Source organism: Sturnira hondurensis, unplaced genomic scaffold (assembly GCF_014824575.4).
Source record: "Sturnira hondurensis isolate 20B ecotype Veracruz unplaced genomic scaffold, ASM1482457v3 Scaffold0002840, whole genome shotgun sequence".
Taxonomy (NCBI): Eukaryota; Metazoa; Chordata; class Mammalia; order Chiroptera; family Phyllostomidae; genus Sturnira; species Sturnira hondurensis.
In genome coordinates, this window is record NW_028075471.1 from 10,244,375 (window position 1) to 10,267,390 (window position 23,016).

Sequence of the window (23,016 nt, forward strand, 5' to 3'; positions counted from 1 at the left end):
CTTCTAGAAGAACTTCATTATGATACGACACTTATTGGCCACATCAAAGCTGAAAGGTGCCAGTTAGATGGTAATTTGATAACTAAGTATTTTCTTCGTGGTTTATCATGCCACAAAATGAAGAGTCTTAAAGAGATAATTATAAATAAAATATACAATATAAATATAAAATACATAATATACATATATGTAGTAAAATAAGTATTGCTATAAATATGAACATATAAAATATATAATGTAAATATAATAAAATAATATAAAACAAACTGATATAAATACTGATGAGTCTATACTGCTATAAATATATGATTGAATAAGTAAGCAGATAGAATAGACAAGCTTTATATGTTGAAGAATTCCAAATGATTTTTGTGATAATTCCCTGAAAGGAGGTAAAACGTAATTGCCCATTCCTTAAATGGATTGTACATAGTGACTTCCTTCCAAAGAGTACAGTGTGGAAAGTGAAAAATAAATATATTTTAAGTGGAGAAATCTGCCAAACAGTACTTCAGCCAGATGATTAAGTTAACATGAATAGCGATAAATGTGACCTTGATGCGGTGTGATGAAAATGGCAGTATCGAGAAGAAGCAGCAGGCTAGAGCCGGGGGCTGGGCAGGGACCAGTCTTGTGGGTGAAGCAGTGGCAGCAGCGGTGGGGCAGTGGTGGCTTGGCTGGAAGGTTCAGGTTTCTGGGGCCAGCCACGGTCATGATCCTGCTGGAGGTGAACAACTGTGTAATCAAGGAGACGCTCATGCTCAAGTTCCAAAACATGGCCACTGGCAACAAACCAGAAGCAGAAGTAACATTTGCAGATTCTGATGGTCCTCTATCATATTCCAAATCCTAACGGAGACAAAACAAAAATGATGGTCAGTGTTTCTTTGAAATTCTACAAGGAACTTCAGGCATGTGCTGCTGATGAGTTATTAAGGAAAATGTATGGGAGTTTCTTGGTAAATCCAGAATCAGGATACAATGTATCTTTCCTCTATGACCTTCAAAATCTGCCTGCATCCAAGGATTCCGTTGTGCATCAGGCTAGCATGTTGAAGTGAAATTGTTTTGTTTCTATGTGTGAGAAATACTGCCAGTTCCAAGAAGAGGGTAAGGAAGGTGAGAACAGAGCAGTCATCCATTATAGAGATGATGAGACCATGAATGCTCAGTTTAAAAAGGACATAGTCATAGTAGTTTTAAGCACAGTGTTTAAAGATAACAACAATGTGGTCATTGGAAAGGTGTTCAATCCAGGAGGTCAAAGAAGGACACAGAGCCAGCCACACAACCCCACAGGTCCTCTTTAGCCACAGGGAACCTCCTCTGGAGTTGAAAGACACCAATGCTGCTGTGAAGACAACATCGGTTGTATTACCTTTGTGCTGTTCCCTTGCTACACCAATGCCAGTGCTCGAGACAATACCATCAATTGGATACACATGTTCTAGGACAGCCTGCACTACCACATCAAGTGCTCTAAGGCTATATTCATATACGTATGCAGGCAAAAACATCTGACTTCCTCAAGGTGCTGAACTGCACAAGCCCAGATGCTGAGAAAAAGGTAAATGAAAACAATTACGGGGAAGACGTTTTCATCCATCTAACTCCTGGTAACTAGAAGAGGAAGCAGCTGGCAACTGAAGGCTGGAACACTTGCTACTGGATAATCATAGCTCTCAATGTTTCACCTCTTCAGTTTCTGAAGGGATTCTCCATTTTGGTTCCATTTAGTACACATTTGGAAAATAATCTTCAGAAATGAATTGTTCTTGCAAGGACTTCATAGTTACCAAGAATTAAAAAGAAAGGAAAAGAAAAAAGAAAAATCCACTTGATCAACTTAATTCTATTTCTTTATCTTCCCCTCCCTCACCCCCTTCCCTTCCATCCTCCTTCCAAGCTCTTTTGCTTTGCAATATGTTACTAATAATGAGTTACAGAATAATGCAGTCTTCTTTTAAAATATATTTTATTGATTATGCTGTTACAGTTGTCCCATTCCCCCTCTTCACGCCCCTCTACCCTGAACATCCCCTCCTGCCCACATCCCCTGCTTTAATTAATGTCCATGTGTCATACTTGTAAGGTCTTTGGCTTCTACATTTCGCTTCTTTTTTTTAAAATTTTTATTTTTATTTAACTCTTGTTCAAGTACAGTTTTCTGTCTTATATTCCCAGCCCTGCCCCCCGCCAGTGCTCCCCACCTCCCTCCCATTTCCACCCCCCACCTTAGTTATTGTCCATGTGTCCTTTATACTTGTTCATGGGAGTCCATCCCCCTTTCCCCTATGATTCTCTCCCCTCTCCCCTCTGGACCCTGTCAGCCTGTTCTGTATTTGAGTGTCATTGGTCATATTGTGCTTGCTTGTTTGTTTTGTTGTTTAGATTCCTATTAACAGTGATATCATATGGTATTTGTCTTTTACCACCTGGCTTTATTTCGCTCAGCATAATGCTTTCCAGTTCCATCCATGATGTTGCAAAGGGTAGGAGCTCCTTCTTCCTTTCTGCAGCATAGAATTCCATCGTGTAAATGTACCATAGCTTTTTGATCCAGTCATTTACCGATGGGCATCTAGGTTGCTTCCAACTCTTGGCTATTGTAAATTGTGCTGCTATGAACTTCGGGGTGAATAGGTTCTTTTAGATTGGTGTTTCCAGGATTCTTAGGATATACTCCTAATAGTGGAATTGCTGTGTCTTTGGCATATTCATTTTTAGTTTTCTTAGAACATTCCATACTGTTTTCCATAATGGTTGTACCAGTCTGCAATCCCACCAACAGTGAACTAGGGTCCCCTTTTCCCCACAACCTCTCCAGCACTTGTTGTTTGTTTCTTTGTTTATGATACCATTCTGACTGGTGTTAAGTGGTATCTCATTGTGGTTTTAATTTGCATCTCTCTGATAGCTATTGATATCAAGCATCTTTTCATGTGTCTCTGGATCCTCTGTATGTCCTCCTTGGAGAAATGTCTGTTCAAGTCCTTTGCCCATTTTTTAATCCAGTTGCTTGTCTTCTTTGAGTGGAGTCGAGTGAGTTCTTTGTATATTTTGGAGATTAAACCTTTGTCTGAGGTATCCTTGGCAAATATGTTTTCCCATACAGTTGTTTCTCTTTTAATCTTGATACTGTTTTCCTTAGCCATGCAGAAGCTTTTAATTTTGATGAGATCCCATTTGTTTATTCTTTCCTTTATTTCCCTTTCTCTAGGGGACGTATCAGTAAAAATCTTGCTGTGTGGAATATCTGAGATTTTCCTGCCAATGTTCTCCTCTAGGGTTTTAATGATTTCATGGCTTATATTTAAGTCTTTTATCCACCTTGAATTAATTTTTGTGTATGGTGTAAGTTGGTGCTCGAGTTTCATTTTTTTGCATGTAGCTGTCCAGTTCTCCCAACACCATTTGTTGAAGAGGCTGTCTTTACTCCATTTTATGTTACTGCCCCCTTTTGTCGAATATTAATTGACTGTGGAGAGTTGGGTTTATTCCTGGGCTCTCTGTTCCATTCCATTGGTCTATGTGCCTGTTTTTATGCCAGTACCAGGCTGTTTTGATTACAGTGGCCTTGTAATAAATACAGTTTGATATCAGGTATTTTGATCCCTTCTACTTTGTTCTTCTTTCTCAAAATTGCAGCTGCTATTTCTGGGTCTTTTATGGTTCCATATAAATTTTTGAAGTATTTGTTCTATGTCTGTGAAATATGCCGTTGGTACTTTAATAGGTATTGCATTGAATCTGTAAATTGCTTTGGGTAGTATGGACATTTTGAAGATGTTAATTCTTCCAATCCATGAACACGGTATATGTTTCCATTTGTTTGTGTCTTCCTTGATTTCTTTCTTCAGTGTTGTGTAGTTTTCTGCATACAGGTCTTTAACCTCCTTGGTTAGGTTTATTTCCAGATATTTTTGCTTGTGCTATATTGAATGGGATTTTTTTCTTGACTTCTGCTTCTGCTGTTTCATTCTGGTATACAAAAATGCCTTTGATTTCTGGATATTGACTCTGTAACCTGCTGTTTTGCCAAATTCATTTATTAGTTCAAGCAGTTTTTTGGTAGAGGCTATAGGATTTTCCATGTACACTATCATATCATCTTCAAACAATGCCAGTTTTGTTTCCTCCTTTCTGATTTGGATGCCTTTTATTTCCTTTTCTTGTCTGATCTCTATGTCTAGAACTTCTAATACTATATTGAATAGAAGTGGTGAAAGTGGGCAACCTTGTCTTGTTCCTGATCTTAGTGGAAAAGCTTATAGTTTTTTCCCATTGAGTATGATGTTGGCTGTAGGTCTTTCATATATGGCCTTTATTATATTGAGGAATGCTCTCTCTATTCCCATTTTTCTGAGTACCTTTATCATAAATGGGTATTGTACCTTATCAAAAGCTTTTTTTCGCGTCTATTGATATGATCACGTGGTTTTTGTCTTTGCTTTTGTTTATGTGATGTATTACATTTACTGACTTACAAATATTGAACCATCCTTGCATCCCTGGGATGAATCCTATTTGGTTGTAGTGTATGATCTTTTTGATGTATTGTTGGATGTGATTTGCCAATATTTTATTGAGGATTTTAGCATCTGTGTTCATCAGTGATATTGGCCTGTAGATTTCTTTCTTTGTTGTGTCTCTATCTGGCTTTGGAATTAGGATAATGCTCGCTTCATAAAAAGAGTTGGGGAGTTTTCCCTCCTTTTGGATTTTTTTGGAATAGTCTGTGAAGAATAGGGGTTAGCTCTTCCTTAAAAGCTTTGTAGAATTCTGTGAAACCATCTGGTCCAGGGCTTTTGTGTGATGAGAGTTTTTTGATTACTTCTTCAATTTCATCTGCTGTTATTTGCCTGTTCAGGTTTTCTGCTTCTTTTTCATTGAGTTTTGTAAGATTATATTTTTCTAGAAATTTGTCCATTTCACCTAGGTTTTCAAATTTATTGGCATACAGTTCTGCATAGTAATTTCTTACAATCCCTTCTATTTCTGTGGTATCAGTTGTAATCTCTCCTCTTTCATTTCTGATTGTGTTTATTTGGGTCCTCTCTCCTCTTTTCTTGATGAGCCTACTTAAAGGTTTGTCTATTTTGTTTATCTTTTCAAAAAAACAACTCCTAGATTCATTGATCCTTAGAATTGTGCTTTTAGTCTCTATGTCATTTAATTCTGCTCTGATCTTGGTTATTTCCTTCCTTGTACTTGCTTTGGGCTGTCTTTGTTGTTGTTCCTCGAGTTCTTGCAGGCGTCGGGTTAGGTTGTTTGTTTGAAATGTTTCTATTTTCTTTAGGTAAGCCTGTACTGCTATGAACTTCCCTCTCAGTACTTCCTTGGCCATGTCCCATAAGTTTTGGGTTGTTGTGAGTTCATTTTCATTTGTTTCCAGAAACTTTGATTTCTTCCCTAATTTCATTCTTGACCCATTCGTTGTTTAATAGCATACCATTCAGTCTCCATGATTTTGGGTGTTTTGGTTATTTTCCTGTGAGGTTGGTTTCCAATTTCAGTCCCTTGTGGTCAGAGAAAATGCTTGGTATGATTTCTATTTTCCTGAATTTGTTGAGACTCGTTTTGTGTCCTATCATGTGGTCTATCTTTGAAAATGTTCCATGTGCACTTGAAAAGAATGTGTATTTAGCTTCTTTGGGTGGAGGGCTCTATATATATCAGTTAGGTCCATTTCATCTAGGGTGTTGTTTAATGCTGCAATGTCTTTGTTGCTATTTTGTTTGGAAGATTTGTCCATTTTTGACAGTGGGGTGTTAAAATCCCCTACTATAATTGTGTTGCTGTCAATATCTTTCTTGAGATCCTCTAGGATTTTCTTTATATATTTGGGTGCTCGTGAGTTGGGTGCATATAAATTTATGATGTTAATGTCTTCTTGGTGGTTTCTTCCCTTGAGTAATATGAAGTGACCTTCTGGGTCTCTCTTATGGCCCTGTTTTTGAAGTCTGTTTTGTCTGATACAAGAATTGCTACCCCGGCTTTTTTTCTTGTCCATTTGCTTGGAAACTTTGTTTCCATCCTTTCACTTTTAGTCTGTGGTGGTCTTTTGACCTGAGGAGGGTCTCTTGTAGGCAGCATATGTGTGAGTCATGCTTTCTTATCCATTCAGCTATTCTATGTCTTTTAATTGGTGCATTTAATCCATTTATGTTTAAGGTTATTATTGAAAGGTAGTTATTCATTGCCATTTATGTACCTGTGTTTCTCTCCACCTCTCTCTTTTCCTTCCTTTCCTTAAAGCAGCCATTTTATTAATTCTTGTAGAGCTGGTTTGGTGGAGGCGTATTCTTTTAGACTTCTTTTGTCTTGGAAGCTCTTTATTTGGCCTTGTGTCTTGATTGAGAGCCTTGCTGGGTAAAGTAGCCTTGGTTGTAGGCCTCTGTTTCTCATTACTTGGAATATTTCTTGCCATTCTCTTCTTGCTTGGAATGTTTCCATTGAGAAGTCAGTAGCCCACCTTATTGGGACCCCCTGTATGTTACTTCCTTTTTCTCTTGTGCTGCCTGTAGGATTCTCTCTTTGTCTTGGAGTTTTGCCATTTTAATGATGATGTGTCTTGCAGTAGGCCTCTTTGGGTTCCACCTGCCTGGGACTCTCTGTGATTCCTGGATTCGTGTGACTTTATCTCTCCTCACCTTAGGAAAATTTTCCATTACTACTCTTTCAAGTAGGTTTTCTATCCCTTGTTCTTCTTTCTTTCCTTCTGGTATTCCTATTATTCGGATATTATTACGTTTCACATTGTCTTTCATTTCTCTTAAGTTCTCCTCATTCTTTCTGATTCTCTTTTCCATTACTTGCTTTGTCTGGGAGATTCCTTCTACCCTGTCTTCAGTCTCGCTTATGCGGTCTTCCGCCTCATCTATCCTACTCTTCATACTTTCTACTGTGTTCTTCAGTTCAGAAATTGTATTCTTCATTTCCTCTTGGCCTTTGCTGATGGTTTCTATTTCCTTTTTCATGTTGGTATAGTTTGCGCAGAGTCTATTGTAGCTCCCTTGTAGTTTCTGGTAGCTCATGGTAAGCTCTTTGAATTTCCTGATAACCAGTGCTTTGAATTCAATATCTGATAGTTGACTTGCCTCTATTTCATCTAACATTCTTTCTGAGACTTCCTCCTTTTCTTTCATTTGGGGATTGTTTTTTTTGTCTTCCCATGGTTTGTGATGCTCTTCTTGTTAGCCTCAGCTTCTTAAATTGATCTGTTCTGGTACCCTGGGTTTATGGTGTGAACTTCTGTGGTAGGATGCCTGTGAAATTCGGTGGTGCAGTCTCCTGCAGGTATCTTGGTGTTCTCTGCTTCCAACTACTCCTCTTGTTGGTTTCCAGCTGGTCAAACCTTTTCTTCTGGTCTCACTAGCTTTAGCAGCCTGAGGGGCTATTAGTGTGGCCTTTCTCATGTCTCGGTGAACTCAACTGGTCTCGCCGGTGCCCTTCCAAGATCCAGAGTGGCGCCGGTCTCCTGCGCCCCACTGAGAGCAGATATTTTCCCAGGCTTCCCAGCCCTGGCCTAGTGTGAGAGCACGGGCTCCCAGCCAGGCTTTCCTGGTCTTTCAGGCTTGGGCGCAGACCTTTCCCAGTGCTGTGGCTAAACACAAAGGGCAACTCACAATTCTCCCAAGCTGACAACCAAGGCCTGACTCCCGGGTTTTTCAGTCTGCGCCGGGCTGGGTAGGGAGGGAGCTGATGACTGGCTCTCTTCAAGGGGCCTTGCTAGTAGTCCGAGGCTCCCGGAGTCTGTGGCAGACCTAGCTTTGTCCCTGTGCTACAGGGAACACATGGGTGACTCTCAGTTCTCCCAAGCCAACAGCCAAGGCCTGACTCCCGGCACTTCTCAGTCTGCACTGGCTGGGTAGTGAGGGAGCTGGTGACTGGCTCTCTTCCAGGAGCCTTGCTAGTAGCCCAAGACTCCCAGGGTCTGTGGCAGACCCAGTTCTGACCCTTTGCTCCAGGGAACGCAGGGGCGACTCTCAGTTCTCCCAAGCCGGCAACTGCAGCCTGAGTCCATGGGTTATCAGAGCTCTCTGGTTTGCTTCCCAATGCCCACTCTTCTCTCTGCCACTACAGGCAAACTGATCTCTCCTGGTTTTTTTCCAATCTGCCCCCTGCCAGATAGGGAGGGTGCTGGTGACTAGTTCTCTCCCAGGGTTGTTGTTGCCTGCCCTCGGCTCTCAGAGACCAGGGCAGTCTGGCCAGGGCCCTGGTGCAGCCCGGCGGAGGGCCTGCAGCCTCTGCGCTGTTCCCTCCTATCTTGTTGATCTGCGGTCATCTCCTCTCCTCAACCTCTGGCCATTCTGTGCCCGCTACACTTTCTGGAGTCCCGCCTTCCTATGTGCTGGGTCCCTGTTGGCTGTCCGCTGCACTCCTCCACAGATCAGCCTGGTTTTTCTCTGGCGTGTGGAGGGAAGTGAAATCCTTTGTCCTTCTCCACCGCCATCTTCTCTAGATCCCTACATTTCCCTTCTATTCTTATCCTCCCCTTGTCTATTTTCTACCTACCATCTATGCTACTTATTCTGTGTACCTTTTCCCCCTCTCTCTTCCTCCCACTCCCCTGTTGCTAACCCTCCATGTGATCTCCATTTCTGTAGTTCTTTTGAGTTCCTGTTCTAGTTGTGTGCTTAGTTTGTTTTTGTTTTATGTGTGGTTTTTAATTGTGAGTTTGCTGTCATTTTACTGCACATGTTTTTTATCTTCCTTTTCTTAGATAAGTCTCTTTAAGATTTCATATAATAAGGGCTTGGTGATGATCAACTCATTGAATTTGACCTTATCTGAGAAGGGCTTTGTCTGCCCTTCCATTCTAGATGAAAGCTTTGCTGGATAGAGCAATCTTGGATATAGGTCTTTGGCTTTTATGACTTGGAATACTTCTTTCCAGCTCCTTCTTTCCTGTAAGGTCTCTTTTGAGATATCAAATGACAATCTGATGGGAACTCCTTTGTAGGTGACTGTCCCCTTATCTCTTGCTGCTTCTAGAATGCTCTCCTTCATTTTTATCTTGGCTAATGTAGTTATGATGTGCCTTGATGTGTTCTTTTTTGGGTCCACCTTCTTTGGGACTCTCTGAGCTTCCTGGATTTCCTGAAAGTCAATTGCCTTTACAAGATTAGGGAAGTTCTCCTTTATTATTTGTTCAAATAAGTTTTCCACTTGTTGCTCTTCCTCTTTCTTTCTGGTACCCCTATAATTTGGATATTGGAATGTTTAAAGATGTCCTGGAGGTTCCTAAGCCTCTCCTCATTTTTTTGAATTCTTGTTTCTTCATTCTTTTCTGATTGGATGTTTCTTTCTAACTTCTGATCCACTCCATTGATTTGAGTCCCAGTTTCCTTCCCATCACTATTGGTTCTCTATGCATTTTCCTTTATTTCACTCAGTATAGCCTTCATTTTTCCATCTAATTTGCAACCATCTGAAATTCAACCAATTCTGTGAGCATCCTGAGTACCAGTGTTTTGAACTGTGCATCAAGTAGGTTGGCTATCTCTTCATCACTTAGTTGTATTTTTTCCTGTAGCTTTGATCTGTTCTTTCATTTGGGGCATTTTTGTTTTTTTGTTTTTTTTTTTGTCTTGAAGCGCTTATTACATATGAGGGGCAGAGTCTTAGGTGTTCACCTGGGAGGGGCAACCCATGTAGCTGTGGTGTGACACTGTATGTGGGGCAGGGGTCCAAGAGGGAACAGTGGTGCTTGTTCTGCTCTCTGCTGGATTTCAGTCACTTCCCCCACTTCCCCAAACAAACTGGGCTCTTCTGGTGCTGATTCCCATGTGGGTGGGTTTGTGTACATCCTAGGAGCCCATTGGACTCTCCAACAAACTCTCCTGTGAGGCTGGGAGTTTCTCCCAGCACCTCAACCCCCACAGGTGTTCTCAGTCGGTGCTTTGAGGCTTTATTTCCCTGCTCTGGGACACTGGGTTGCCGGGTCTGTCTTGTTCTCCAGTTTCGCCTGGTTTATCTGTGCGCAAATGATGGGACCACCTGGTTCGCCAGCTGCCTTGTGTGCCTTGTCCCTCCACAATCCACTGCCTCTCGGGGTTCACTGGCCACCACTTCGCTGCAAGCCCTCTCTGTCCTGGCTACCTGACTCTGCCCCTCCTACTGGTCTGGATGAATGTGTCTACTTTAACTCCTTGGTTGTCAAACTTCTATACAATTCAATTTTCTGTGGGTACTGGTTGTTTTTTGTTTCTAAATTGTTGTCCTTATTTTGGTTGTACAAGGAGGCACAATGTGTCTAACTATGCTACCATCTTGGCTGGAAGTCTCCAGAATAATGCAGTCTTAACTTGTTCTCTCCTAAGTAGTTGAGTTCCAAATTACTGTATTTAAAATATGGTTGGGGTCATTAATAAAGAAAATCTTTGTATCTATAAAAAAAATTAAAAAGAAGGAAATGGCTACCTCTGTGGTCTTCCTTCCTAAATCCCATAATCCCATTATAATCACAAGAAAACCATTGGACAACTGGAGACTTCCTACAAAATACCTAACTAGTACTCCTTAATACTGTTGTCAAGGTCATCAGAAAGGTATAATGTGGAGAAACTATCGCAGTCTAGAGGAAGAGTAAGGGGACCTGACAGCTAAATATAATGTGGGACCCTAGACGGGATCCTGGAACAGGAAAAAGACATTAGGCAAAAACTAAGGAAATGTGAAATATGGACTTCAGTTAGTAATAATGTGACAATATTGGTTCATTAGCTGTGACAAATGTAGCTATTACTAATGTAAGAGGTTAATGATAGGGAAGACCAAGTGTAGGCCATATAGGAACTGTGAATAATGTTAACTTCTCTCTAAACATGAGAGCATTCTAAAATTAAAAGTTTATTTTTAAAAATTATGGCAAAGACAAGTCTATGGTTCCAGTTTAATTTTCATCATGCTGGTAGCCTGAAGTTCTGGTAAATAAATCAGTGCTTGGTGCTCTGGCCGGATTATGGTGTAGAAGTGGGGCAGCTCTTCCTTGCTGCTGTCCTGTAAAGCCATGGCAGTTTGCCTGCAGAATCAGAGAACACGGTATTTCTAAATGTTCTTGCATGTAATTTCCTGTGGCACATCTTTCACCCCTTTGCTTATGCCCAGTAGCAGTCCTGTGAGTGGCATTTGCTGTCCTAGTTAATCAGAGGGTAGGATTAATGAAAAACACTCCTCTTCCTCTCCTAAGAAGTTTCAATGGGCACTGGAAATGTAGGTCAAATTGCATCACCGCAGAAAGGAGTGAACAGGAAGGTATGTATGAATGCTGCCAACCTCTCTTTAGACCCTGAGTCACAAAGAACCAGTGTTGAGCAGCTTAGGTATGAGATACAGGTAGTTCCAGAATGTTTATATATTAATCAGTGATTTAAAAAAAATATCTCTGTCTAAAGCCATAGTGAAAATAACTTACACTGACTTGTTTAATTTGTATCTCCCACCTTCTGGAATTCTTTTTGTCTCTTATTTATTATTGGCATATTGCAGCAGTTTATATTAATTTACCCAGCGAAATGGATTCTAGAAACTGTTGCCATGTGTACACTAAAAAAAAAAAAAAAGAACCTTTTGATTACCTTTTTGGTAATCATATAGATCTAATTAATATATTTTCTAATTATATGTAATTATATACTCAGTGGAATCTTGATTAACATATAGAAATCACAAAATATGTTTTTTATTTCTGTTATGTTTAAAAAATGCTGTCCCATTGTTCTCTATTTTTAATGGCTAAATCTTATAGATTTTAAGAGTAAGAAGTCTCTAAATACATGTTTTTATTTTTGTACATTGTATATTACCTGCCTCTGTGAGACACTCAGATATTGGCTGCTAGTGTGGTCCCTGTGGCTGACATTGCCATGAGCAGTAAGCACCGTGACAGCAATGCCTACTGTGCTCTACTCCATTTCCACTCTCTTGCTTGTATCAAGATAATTGGTAATTCACTTGTATACAAAATGGAAAGTCAGAAAATTTATTTACAAAGGTTTGGGTATTATTTAATTGAATACATTATCTGTAAAATATGTTTATAATACAATGGGTTTTTTTTTAGCGAATTTTAACTTTTTATTTTGAAGTAATTGTAGATTCATGGGGAGTTGCAAAGATGGTACAAAGAGGTCCTGGTTACTCTCTAGTTTCTTCCATTGATTACATCTTACCTAAGTATAGTACAATATCAAAATCAGGAAATTGGTATTGGCAGAAACTATGTGTGTAATTTTATGTCGTTTTATCCTGTGTAGATTCTGGTAACCACTACCATAATCAAGATACAGAACTATTCCATCACTGCAGAAATCTCCCCCTTGCTACCCCTGTGTAGTCACAGTCATTCCTGTTATCCTCACTGCCCCTGATCCCTGGCAGCTGCTAATCTTTTCTCCAACTCTGTAATTTTGTCTTTGGGGAATGTTACATAGATGTGATTTTTTGAGATTGGCTTTTTTATTTGGCATTTAACAAAGAACTTTACTTTAAAAAACTATGTTAAACATTTTTAAGGAATTTTTTTTCAAAGAAGTTTTTATCCAGAGTTTGATTCACTAATTTTCACACCTATGGTTTTCTGGCTTGGGTATTCTATACTCTGTGTTGCTGTGTTTGAACAGCCACTAAAGTTGTATGTGCTGATATAATATCTGATTATAGCATTAACCTCATTGCTTGCTGTGAGGGCTGATACCGTGAAGTTAAAGGGAAAATTACTTCAGGAAAAGCCCATCAACGAAGTAGGTATTACAATTGATTGCTGAGTATGAATAAGACATCTAAATATGTACTTAAAGTATACCAAATAAGGTAAAAGAACTCTTCAAAGAAGAGAGACCTTTTGGAACATTTTAAATGAACAGCAATGGAAAATTTACATTAATTAGTTAATGTAAAGATTGTATCACAGAATTGTTATATTTGGTTATTATAAAATGTCACCATATGAAAGCCAGTGTCTCCAGCCTGTTGATCAAATTCTCTGAATGTCTTGAGTAGAATATGGAGCCCTATGGGTAGATGAGGATTGGGAACAGACAGCCTCAGAAGGAACAAATCTTTCTCAGATGCCAATGTGTTGTTTTCTAACAAAATATAAAAAACACTCCAGGAGCTGTAGAAGGGCTTGTGTTTGGCTACAAATAATGATATTAGGGCTCTAGGAAATCCCATGTGGCCAGACCTACAGAACTGAGTCCCACAGCACCATTCTGTACTTCATTAGCAGTGAAGGAGAGGATGTGAGCCCTGGCTCCTATGCTTGCCCAGAATTTGTGTTCCTGGAGATTATGTCAGGACAGATTCTTATGAATGGGATCATCTTATAACTGGTGTGACTGGTGGTTGGTCTTCATTTGGCTCTGGCTCCTACATTTTTCAGGGCTGTCAAACTCATTTTCACCGGGGGCCACATCAGCATTGCGGTTGCCTTCAAAGGGCCGAATGTAATTTCAACTCCTTAACAGTTAAGGAGTTAGTTACATTTACATAGTCCTAAAATTATTTCGGCCCTTAAAAGGCAACCACGAAGCTGATGTAGCCCCCAGTAAAAATTAGTTTGACACCCCTGTTTTAGATGGTTTTCCTTTCAGATAGGAATATATTCTTTGTAACTAAAATCAGCTTCTACTTATGGGCTTAACATCTTTCTATCGATCATCTTTGTTTTATTCAAGCACCATATGATTATATTTATTGCTATCCAGATGTCTGTTAGACACTGTTCTAAGTGTTTATGTATACTCATACATGTAATTACAGTATTGAAAAATTGCATAAATGATACTCATTAAGTCATGAATCTGAAATAAACAGCACACTAAGTACTAAGTAACTTAACAAATAGGCCAATTTTCTTGATAGGTTTATTTAAGAGGTCTATTGCTCAAAGCACAGTATATCTTTATATATATCCACACACACATACATATACACACATATATGCATGTATAATTTTAAAAATATATAATATGTAATATGTATAGTAAGTTTCAAAACGTATATTTGTTAATTTGTTTATTCATGAGGCAATGTGTGAATAATACAGAATCAAGATATGTAAGGCCTACCCCTTTTTTAAATAGTTTTCTATGCTGTTGAGGAAAACAAATTATAAGAAAAATCATCTAACTACAAGAGTGAAAACTGCTTAACCTGTCAATGCAATGTGTATAAAAAGGCAACCCATAATTGTCAAATCTTTCATATTGTAAGAGCTATAAATGTTCATAGTAGGAAACAATTATTGATCTCTGATCCTTGATTTTTTTCACCTGCAAAATGTGGTAATACCTATCTCATAATGAGAAATGAATAAAACATATTCAATACTTAACATAATGCCTGTTACTTACTACACCCTCAGTAAATTATAGCTGTGCTATTGATGAAAATTCTGATGGTCATTGGAGCAACAATAGTACTGTATTAGGTTAGGCTGACTGCTATTGCTACCCAAAACCTCAGTAGCTTAACACAATACACATTTATTTCTCAGTCAAATCAGAGCTCAGGGTGGATTGTTACAGACACTTGCTTCACTCAGTCATTCAGGAGTGAAATTTTGTAGCTCTGTCCACCTCTGAGTGATTGAAGCCCTCTCTTTTTGACCAGCAGAGAGACTGAAGATGAAGACAATGAGGTTTGCTTGGGCCAGGTCTAGAAATGGCAACCAACCTTTCTTTTCACATTTTAGGACTCCATCACATAGCTATGCCTTTCTGCGATGAATACTGGAAAATTTAGTCTAATTATGTGCTCTGGAAGACAAGGATGTGGATATAGGTGAGCCATGACAATCTATCACAAATAATATTTAGAAAGGCTTAATGGAAGAGGAGGCGTTTTTCTTGAATCTTTTAGAGAAGTGAAATTTGTAATAAATTACCCAGCCTGCCTTTAACTGGTGTTATTTAAAAAGGTGGGGTAGAAGAATTTTTATAGGTTTTTTATCTTTATTTTTAATATGTTTTATTGATTATGCTATTACAATTGTCCCATTTTTTCTCCCCTTTATTCCTCTTTGACCTGTACTCCCCCCTTCCACCAGCATTCCCCCTGCTTAGTTCATGTCCATGGGTCATACATATAAGCTCTTTGGCTTCTCCATTCCCCATGCTATTCTTAACCTCCCCCTGTCTATTTTGTACCTACCATTTATGCATCTTATTCCCTGTACCTTTTCCCCCATTATCTCCCTTCCCCTACCCCACTGATAACCCTCCATGTGATCTCTATTTCTGTGAATCTGTTCCTGTTCTAGTTATTTGCTTAGTTCATTTTGTTTTTTCAGATTCAGTTGTTGATAGTTATGAGTTTGTTGTCATTTTACTTTTGAATTTTTTATCTTCTTTTTCTTAAATAAATCCCTTTAACATTTCATGTAATAAGGGCTTGGTGATGATGAACTCCTTTAACTTGACCTTATCTGGGAACCACTTTATCTGCCCTTCCCTGCTAAATGATAACTTTTGCTGGAGAGAGTAATCTTGGATGTAGGCCCTTGCCTTTCATGACTTGGAGTACTTCTTTCCAGCTCCTTCTTGCCTGTAAGGTTTCTTTTGAGAAATCAGCCGATAGTCTGATGGGAACTCCTTTGGAGGTAACTCTCTCCTTTTCTCTTGCTGCTTTTAAGATTCTCTCCTCTTTAATCTTGGGTAACTTGATGATGCTGTGCCTTGCTGTGTGCCTCCTTTGGTCCACCTTCTTTAGGATTCTCTGAGCTTAGGACTCTCTGAAGTCTCTTTCCTTTGCCAGATTGGGGAAGTTCTTTTTCATTATTTTTTCAAATAAGATTTCAACTTCTCGCTTTTACTCTTCTCCTTCTGGCACCCCTATGATTTGAATGTTGGAACATTTAAAGATGTCTTGGAGGTTCCTAAGCCTCTCCTCATATTTTTGAATTCTTGCTTCCTCATTCTCTTCTGATTGAATGTTTGTTTACTTCTTCCTTCTCCAGATTGTTGATCTGACTCCTGATTTTCTTCCCTTCACTGCTGGTTCCCTGTATATTGAGCTTTGTTTCACTTTGCATAGCCTTCACTTCTTCCTTTATTTTGCAGCTGTACTCAGTCATTTCTGTGAGCTTCCTGATTACCAGTGTTTTGAACTCTGCATCTAATAATTTGGCTATCTCCTTGTCACTTAGTTCCTTTTCTGGAGTTTTGCTCTGTTCGTTTATTTGAGCCATATATTTTGTCTTGGCACACCTGTTATGTAGTAAGGGGTGGAGTCTTAGGAATTTGCCAGGACAGGCAACCCACATTGCTGCAGTTGTGGGGCTGCGTATGGGTGAGGAGTCTAAGAGGGAACTATGCTTCTTGCTCAGCTCTTGGCCGGCTTTTAGTCACTTCCTCCGCTACCCACCAGCAAATTGGGCCCTTCTGGTGCTGTTTCATGGGAGGGTGGGTTTGTGTATGTTCTAGGACCCTGTAAATCTCTCCAAGGAACTCTCCTGTGAGGCTGGGAGTTTCTCCTCCTGCCTCAGCGCACACAGGTTTTTTCAGTCAGAGGTTTTGAGGCTTTATTTCCTTGTGTCAGAACCCTGGGTTGGAGCCCTGGGTTGCACAGTCTGTCTTGCTCCCCAGTTGTTCCACCCGCTTTATCCAAGCCCAAATGTGGGATCGCCTGCTTGCCAGCCACCACCTTGCCTGGTCTGCCAGCCGCCGCCTTGCTGCAAGTCCTCTCTGCCCAGGGTTGCCCATCTCTGCCTCTCCAATGGATCTGGGTGAATGTTTCTGCTTTAACTCCTTTGTTGTCAGACTTCCATATAGTTCAATTTTCTGGCAGTTGTGGTCATTTTTTGTTTTTAAATTTGCTGTTGTCCTTCTTTTGGTTGTGCGAGAAGGCAAAGTGTATCTACTACCTATGCCTCCATCTTGGCCGGAAGTTCAGAGTGTTTTTTTTTCAATGCTGCAAACATTATTCATCAAATGACATGTTTAACCCACTAGCTACTGCCTTTACTGTAAGCCATTTAGCTACTATAGCTCTCCATTTCCTCACTTACAAAGGTTCATCATAGAGTTGTGTTGAAGATTAAACAAGATAGTACATGTAAAGTTCTTTACATAGGGTCTAGCACAAAGTAAATGCTCAGGAAGTAAGTTGTTATTATTGGTAGTTTTATTAATAAATATGGCCCTAAGTGGAATGCTTACTAGCAGTTCATTTATTTGACTTTTTTTTTAAAGGATCACGTTAGACTAGCAAAGAATGATTCAGCTGAGGATATTTATATGAATTTTAGAATTCTGTAACTCCAGGCCAGTAGGAGATTAATGTTCCCCTTGCACAATATTGAAGGAGAAGACCTCTCTACCCACCCCAACCCCGCCCCCAGGCTTCTCTCCCCTCAGTCAGCTCGACAGACTTGGTTTCCCTAATAAGAGGACAAGAGCACTGCACTTTAATTTACCTCTCACCCCTTCTTCTCCTTCCTCAGAGTTGAGGTTTGTAGGGAAGCTTGGCAGGATAACTGAGAATAAATGCCAGAACAGCTACTTATTGTTCAGACCTAATTGCAAGTCCTTATAAAGACATGAATATCCCTCCCCGGGCATATGTTAACCTTAGTGGGCATAGCTGTCAAAGCCTGTGGTTCCACTTAATTTAATTCTATTCAGTAGGCATATGCTAACACTTAGAATGTCAGGACCTGGGGATACAAGAATAAAATGAAATTTTATAAACACTGCCTCTAAGAAGTCTACTTTAGGTGATAGGTGTGTTGATCTGAAGAGATTTCATCTGAGCAAGGTTTTCAAGGCTGGAGTTACTTACAAGGTGGAACGAAAGGAGTGAGTTTTAGGTGGTGAAAACAGTAGTTGTGGAGGAATAGAGGTCGGGATTGCTGTGGCTGACAGTGGAAGAAATGATTTTAAGCCCAGGTCTACACTGTGCCACTTCTGCCCCTTATTGGCCTTATCTCACAAGCCTGTTTTCTTTTTGTTAAAGGTGTATAGTAATGGTTCCTGTATCACAGACCTGAGAGGATTAAGTGAGATGATAGGCACATAATAAGTGCTTAGTAAATATCAGCTGCTACTACTCTTTTTGTCATGTGCTTTTGTAAATCAACCTGAAAATGTACTTAACTGACCAAGGATTTCGGCATGGAGACAAATTGAGAACTACTGGGACTTTTATTTTATCTTTGGTTCTCTGTTTGGCTAATGGTGAAATAGTGTGTTGTAGGCACAATTGATCGAGAAATGGTTTGCTAATCCCTGAACTAAAAGGAAAAAGAGACCAGTTAACCTCAGAGAAGCATGGGAGATGTGAGAACTGAGAGACCTTAAATAGTATTGGGAGTGCAGGATGGTAGTATGGAACCCTTGGGATCCAATTGAGCTGTGGATATGTGCAGATATGTAGAAGCTGTCAGAAAATGGAAGCTCCTTTAAAAATGTTAAGACTGCGAGGAGATTCATGTAGGGTCGCGAAGTCCAAGACGGCCCACAGGAGCTAAAATGTATTAATGACACTTAGTCCAGAGGTGTTATAGTTCTTCCTTGTAAGTGGTTTCATCTCCTTCTTTATCAGTTGTTTTCAAACTCTCATTTGGTATTCAGTGGAGTGACCCTGAGAGCAGTACCTGTTGTTCACTAATTGCAAAATCTCCAGCTGAGCTTCAAAGAGGGGAATACCCAGTAGCATGACTGAAAAGACAGGTTGTGTGGAAAATAGAAGTTCATTCTGAAATTTGCTTGGCCAGGGAGAAAGCTGGGCAGAGTAAAAGCAAAGTGGAATTTGGGTAGGAAGACTGTGAGTATACTGGGGATCTCATTAATTCAGATTTCTGTAGAATATCCCTACCCCTGACGTGTAACCTGCTTTTGCGGGGTGAGACCCTGGTTTGTGTGGCCCAGTTCGTTGGCATCATCCTGCAAATTGCAAAGTTGTCATTTTATCAGGCACATGCCTGGGTTGTGGGCCAGGTCCCAGGTTGGGGGCATGCACGTGGCAATTGATCAGTGTTTCTCTCTCACATCAGTATTTCTCTCCCTGTCTCTAGAATCAATAAAAAGAAAAAAATTAATTTTTAATTTGTAGTTTTTCATTTGGGAGAATAACTTAGGAAAATGACATAGGTTCAGAGTCACAAGCTTGACTGCCTATAGGAGACAGGCCTGGCAAGAAAATAAGTGACTCAGAAAGGTGGGTGCCTTAGAAAGAAATGACAAGAGGCTGCACAGGACACAGCATCACCCAGTTGTCCCTAAGCAGATTTTTGGACATTCTAAGAGAAAATGGGAACATGAGATTTTATGTGAATCTTCACACCTTTTAAATATTAGTAACGTTTTTTAGCAGGATGGAGATTATAATAACTGCCCTTTTGAGCAGCATCATTGTGAAGATAAAATGAGAGAATATATATAAACATATGATAGTTTTTTTCCCCGATTAAAGAAAGATTTTTGACCCCTCTTCTAAGTAGAGGAGTTGCTATTTTTAAGTGCTTATTTTTAGTAACTGCTACTACCATTTCCCTCTAAGAATAGGGTTTCCTTTAAAACATTTTTTAAGGTATATGGACTGGAAAAATGATTTCTTAATGATAAATACTATCTTGGGAGAAATTTCATAGCACCTAAAATCTGATGGCATCCTTGGATACTTTGGAGATATAGTTGGAATGTCCTGATGGAAAACTGAAAAATAGCTTGACCCAGTGAAATAAGATCAAGTACAGAGTCTAATCTGATGCTGGTTTTTGTTCCACCTGCACCTCAAGTGTACTGTGAAGGAATCACCGTTAGTGAGGTGAATGGTTATCGCTAACATATAACATCTTTATTGGCTGTCTTCTTCCTGGTAATTTGTAGCTTCCTTTGAGTGATTGTTGCCTTCAGTATTTAGGATAAAAAGAATTGAACTTTGGCTCAGGGCAGACATGTTAAATGAGATAGTGGTTTTTACTGGAAAGAAGGCAGGAAAGAAACACTAAAATGAAAATCAGAGAAAAATTTTGAAAGATGGGGGGACTGGGAAGGAAATATAAATCTGGGGAAGAGAGCACTTGGCTTATAAGGACTGTAGGAATGATCGTTTTACTGAGTTATTACATCACTGAATAACATTTTGTGGGTGAATAAAACTGTAACTGTCTAAAAAAGGGAGAATAGAAGGATATGATACAGGAATAACTTAAAAGCCAATAAAGATAATTAAGAGTAAATGTTCAAAACCTGGCATAGAGTTTCAGGTACTAACTTTCCAAGATGCTTTGCTAATATCTCACACCACAGAAATATTTGACTTACCATCTCAGAATCATGAAAATAAGTAAAAGTTGATCAAAGCAATAATCCTGTCATGTGACGTTGGTGCTAGCCAATGAGGATTGTAGGAAGAGAAGTATGTTGCTTGGGAATTGTTCATGTGATATTAGGCTGCCTTTTGCTTTATGCTTCAGCATCTGCTTCATAGTTGTGTCATTGCCCATATTTGTTGTTCTCTTCTTCTGCAAGTCAGACATGAAAACCAGTTAAATTTCTAACTCTGGTTTGTTCATTTCCAGTTCCTTGTCTCCTTAACTCTGTGATCCCAAATTTGACCCCAAATTACAATAATTTGAATAGTAGCCACATTCTACTTGAAATGTGCATGCACGTATATGCACAAACATACGTAGGTAATGGAACACAGTTTTCTTGTGCTTTTTAGGAATATGGTTTGAGTTTTTGTTTCCTGTTTGTGGTATTATGAATTGCTTTTATAAACTGGTAGATGATAAAGGACAGAGTGAGCTCTCCAAGTAATAATGTCATTCAATGTGTGTGTTTTTAAATCTGTGATTCTGACAGGTTTCATAGGAACAGGTTTTCTGAATAGCCATTTTACAAATTAATTGAAAACTCATTAGTGGCAAGTTATGCACAATGACTTTAAGCTCCAGGAGTCTTCTCTATGTACTAGTCAACATGAATAGTCATTTGTTCTTAGTTTATTGTAAATATAGCCAATTAAGTTCATTGTAAAAAAAAACTGAATTACATTTGTTGTAAAATTAATAAAGTGCCTCAGATTTTAACACTTTGACATTTCATAGCACATATGATAATTTTGGAACATCTGGTAACTAATGAGATTGTAGATTTCTAGTTAGCTTTACCTGTTGTTTCATTCCTTTGCCCCTTTTCTCTGTTTGTAGATCTGAACAGAATTAAGAAGAAGGCACTTCCACAGTCACAGCAGATGAAGATCCACTGGTAAATTGATCAGGAGTTTTGGGCTGCCCTCCAAGGAAAAGGTACGTGGCTGTTCCAACATAGCATAGCGGAAAAAACGGGGTGCTTCGGAGTATAACAGAGCAAATTTTACCAAAGGATGATGGTTCTTAAATTTAAGATAATCTGAGTAAGTTTTCAAATTTTAAGCATAACTCTGAATATGATTTTACTAACATGAAATGTGAATTTGAGAGTATAGTGTTATTACGTGTTTGTCAAAGCAAAAACTGATATATACTGCCCCACCCCCATTTTTTAAAATTACAGGAAGACTTTGGAAATAGGATAGCCGCTCCCCTTCCTAATAAATCCATAGTCATTTTTTTCCTAGGAAGTTGTCCAAAGATAATGCTCGTGTGTTTCTGTCCAGTTCTGCTTCCCCCAACTCTTCCTTTCTTTTTTCCACAAGCAACATAGACCTGGTTACTCAGGGCTGGTAAGATCCTCTACAAATTACAAAACAGGCAGGTGTTCTTTAGACACGCTTTCTGAGCCCAGTGCCTTTGCCCAGCTGCCAGATGGCTCTATGCTTGTGAGCAGTCCCACATCTTCACAAAAATAGAGGCCACCATTAGTTGTTTTTACTATGGGTTTGCCATTATGCATTTACTGTTTGGGGAGAAGGGGTGGTTAAGTTTCATATCATATGAAAAAGGAAAAATTCTTGTAGGAATTTCTTTTGTCCCATGGATTTAAATTTTTTTTCCTATTTTAAACTTTATGGACAGTGGTGAAAAATAACATTAAGCTTTCAGTTATATGAACCACCTCATGAAGTTCCAAAGACCTTATTTGTAGAAATCCTGCCCAATGAAGCCTCTATGACTCCCCTCCCCCTAGTATCATTCTGCCACACCCCCACATACACAAGGGCAATTAGCTCTCCTGGGCCAGCTGTGTAGTATGGTGCCAGGTGCAGAACTGTCAAATCAAATGATCTTTTTCCTGGACGAATTTTTATTTTAAAAAAAAAAGACTCATGCTCCCATCTCCTAAAAGCAATGTGGGGCTTACATGTTAAGATGAGGTTTAAGATGAGTTATTGAAAGATAAAACTGAACAGACTCCAAATAGGAAAGATCAAAGGCTTTTTAGCCTCTGAAATTGATGTTTACTTTAAGCAACAAATGCAATGTTTCAGTCAGGTTTTAGGCAACTGTAGCAGAGTTGGAAACATTTTGAATAACTTTAACATTTTATCTACAAAGATAATATTTTTGCTGTTACCAGGCAGAAACAGGAACTTCAGGAAAGATGTGGCAGTTCTGGTTAGGAGTTTAGAATAACAGTACTGGGTAGCTCTGAAGTGACCAACCCTAAAATAGGACCTTAGGATTTTCTGGTCTAAAACTGATAAGGCAGCAATGCATAGGTGCCCTTCAGTGGTCATCCAAGTCATCACAAAGGATGACATTTATTGTGGTATGTCTGGAAGATACCAGAGAAGAGAGAAGCAGGGCTTTCCTACATGGTGGTCAGCAACTAGCAGTGGTGAGATTTGGCGGGAAGGGAGGGAGGAAACATTTGACAGAAATGCCAGAGGAGCACTTTAGTCCATAAGTATTTATTGAGTTTTTACTATGTGCAAGGAGATCATCCGAGGATGAAAAGAGGAGAATAATGGGTGATTTCACAGATTGCATTTATGACATCTGTTTTTTTTTTTTGTTTGCTTTTTGAGTGCTATTCTGATGAAAAAATTTAATATGATACCTGGAAGTCAGTGGCAAGAAGCAGACACAAAAGAAGTGTCCCGAATTCAAGTCTGCAGGGA

General features: G+C 39.4%; 1 protein-coding gene and 1 pseudogene across 3 annotated transcripts in view; both read left to right on the plus strand.

The window, feature by feature from the left end:
* The window catches only part of ATXN7 (ataxin 7), a 147,025-nt gene that overhangs the window by 17,537 nt on the left and 106,472 nt on the right, over positions 1-23,016 (plus strand). For all 3 annotated transcript variants that reach the window (XM_037040867.1, XM_037040872.1, XM_037040871.1), the window contains exon 2: positions 21,164-21,262. The gene's annotated coding sequence lies outside the window, so the exon portion shown is untranslated. The remainder of the gene's footprint in view (positions 1-21,163; positions 21,263-23,016) is intronic.
* Positions 638-2,045, plus strand: LOC118983413 (actin-related protein 2/3 complex subunit 2-like; annotated as a pseudogene).